Consider the following 2376-nt stretch of genomic DNA (forward strand, 5'->3'; position numbering starts at 1 on the left):
AAAAAAAAAAAAAAAAAAGATTGTACAAATGTCTGCAGTGTTTGTGAACACCCTTCAGTTGGACACTGCTGTAGTTTGTACCCCCCAAAGTTCATGTGTTGGAAACTCCAACCCCAATGCAACAGTGTTGGTCTAATGAGAGGTGATTAGGTCACAAGGACTCTGCTGTCACAAGTGAATTACTGTCATCCTCACAAACGTGGACTGGTGATCGCGATAGCAGCCTTGTTATAAAAGCGAGTTCGGACCTCTCTTGCTCTTTTTCCCTTCCACCTCCTGCCATGGAGTGATGCGACAAGAAGGGCCTCACCAAGTGCAAGCCCTCCCAGCCTTGGACTTCCTGGCCTCCAGAGCTGTATGAAATGTTTCTTTTCCTTATAAATTACCCAGTCTGTGGTATTCTGTGATAATAGCAGGAAAGGACTAAGAAATCCTGGGGTTCTATCTTGGCTCTGCCATTCACCAGCTCCAGGGCTGAGGGTAAGTCACTTCCCTCTTGATCTCACGGTCTCAAATGCCAAAACAGTAACCACTGCCTCACCAGGCTTTTATAAGGGTCGACTGGCATAAGGTATAGAAGGGAGGTGACAGCACTTTGGAAATTAGAAAGTCTTTAAGAACTCTTACTGCCCTTGTAATTGGCATATTCTGCCCTTGTCCAGCACTGTTTGCCTTCTGGGTTCATCTCTGGGTGGGTTTCCCAGGTAGGAATTCCTTTAGAGACAGCAGACTCTCATCTGGGCGCTCCATTCTACCACGTCAGGGCTTCACTCCTAACAGCTGCTCTATGACGTTTGTTTAATTGTGATTACCGATGAAAAGACTTGATGCATTGTTCAGGGCCAGCGAGAGAGACTCAATTTGAGTAAACAAACTGGGTTCACAGGCTTGTCTCATCTGGAACTGGAGAAAACTATGATTAATCCAATTTTTAATTTGGCTGCTCAGATGAAATAGAATATGGTAACAGACCTCTAACACCTTGAGTTTTTGCTTGGGTTGGTTTAGCCACTTTTCTTTGGCACAAAGCCAGGAAGAGCAGGAAATTTAAGCTAGAGATTTGAAACCGCTGAGGCTGTAGTAGATGCATTTTTGTTGGGGAAGAGGATGGGATTGAGACCCGAGTTTACTATTATAAAGGGTTTAATTGCATTTGGGTTTGAAAATAAATCTCTCCCATCCCGAGTTGGTCCTTTTTCTGAATTTGCTGAACTAATATTTTATAGTCTGTCTTGAGGGAAAAAACCATCTTTCTACCAGAGGGCCCCTCCCTCAAACATCTCATTAAAATAATGAACTTGGAGGTTTCTTGGATGTCTTTAACTGTAAACTTCCGGGATGACTGTGAATACATTTCGTTTGACACGTCTGGGAGGTTATTTCTCCTGGAGTGTTACCTCACTTGGTAATTCCTCCGGGTAATAAATGTGCACATGTCAATGTCTTGCTGCAGCTCGCGCCTCCGTTATGTTTGGCCGACTGTGTGTGGAGGCTGCCCTCTCATCCGTGGCTGCAGGCCCTGCTGACTGGGCAGCCATGGGAGGACTTTTTCTTGCCCACTGTGAAAACCACTAGGTGAAAATGTTGGGGAAAAGAAACAGTATTTAGTCCAAGTGCAAATCAAGCCCCAGCTTCATCACAGGCATGGGATGCTCAGGGCTGGGTAACTGGAGTGGAAACCACCATGAAATGCTTAAATGATGGTCTCTCCAGTGTCTTCATTTGAGAGAGAGGAATCTTTTTGCAGAAATGTTGCTTCTTTTTCTTTCTTTACCTAGAGAGACGGACTCGTCCCAGTTTGGCCGTGACTGTCCCAGTTTTAAAACTGAAAGTCCTGTGTCCTGGAGAACACTCAGTCTCTTGCAAATCAGAAGGGACCTCCCTCCCCCCAATTCTTCCCTCCTTTCAGTGTTTGCTTTTTCTCACTGCCATTTAACCAGCTTATCAAGGCTGCCTACGGAGGGCTTGGAGACCAAAGCTGAAACTTCACAGCACAGACCGCCAAGGACTCAATCACGTCACAGAGTAGAAGGGTCGGCCAAGTTGTGTAAAGTCCTGGGACACTTCCCAAGCAAGGATGGCCTGCGAAGAACACTGTCTCAGTGTCTCAGCACATGGATTTGAACCCTGGAAACTGTAGAGTGACTTTAGTGAGTCACCCTGAGACAGCAAAAGAGAAATCTCTACTTTTCTGTTGGGGTGCTCTCAGCCCTGCAGGAAACAATGAGGTGGCAAGTCCCACATAAATGCCAGGGACCAATGTCCCACTAACCTGCCTGCTCTATCTACTGTTTTTAGGTTCTAATGTTCCTTTTTCTTCTTCTTTTTTATTTTGAAACAGAGTCTTGCTCTGTTGCTGAGGCTAGAGTGCAGTGG

This window comes from Carlito syrichta, unplaced genomic scaffold, assembly GCF_000164805.1.
Source record: "Carlito syrichta isolate Samal-C Ts95f unplaced genomic scaffold, Tarsius_syrichta-2.0.1 Scaffold305308, whole genome shotgun sequence".
NCBI lineage: Eukaryota > Metazoa > Chordata > Mammalia > Primates > Tarsiidae > Carlito > Carlito syrichta.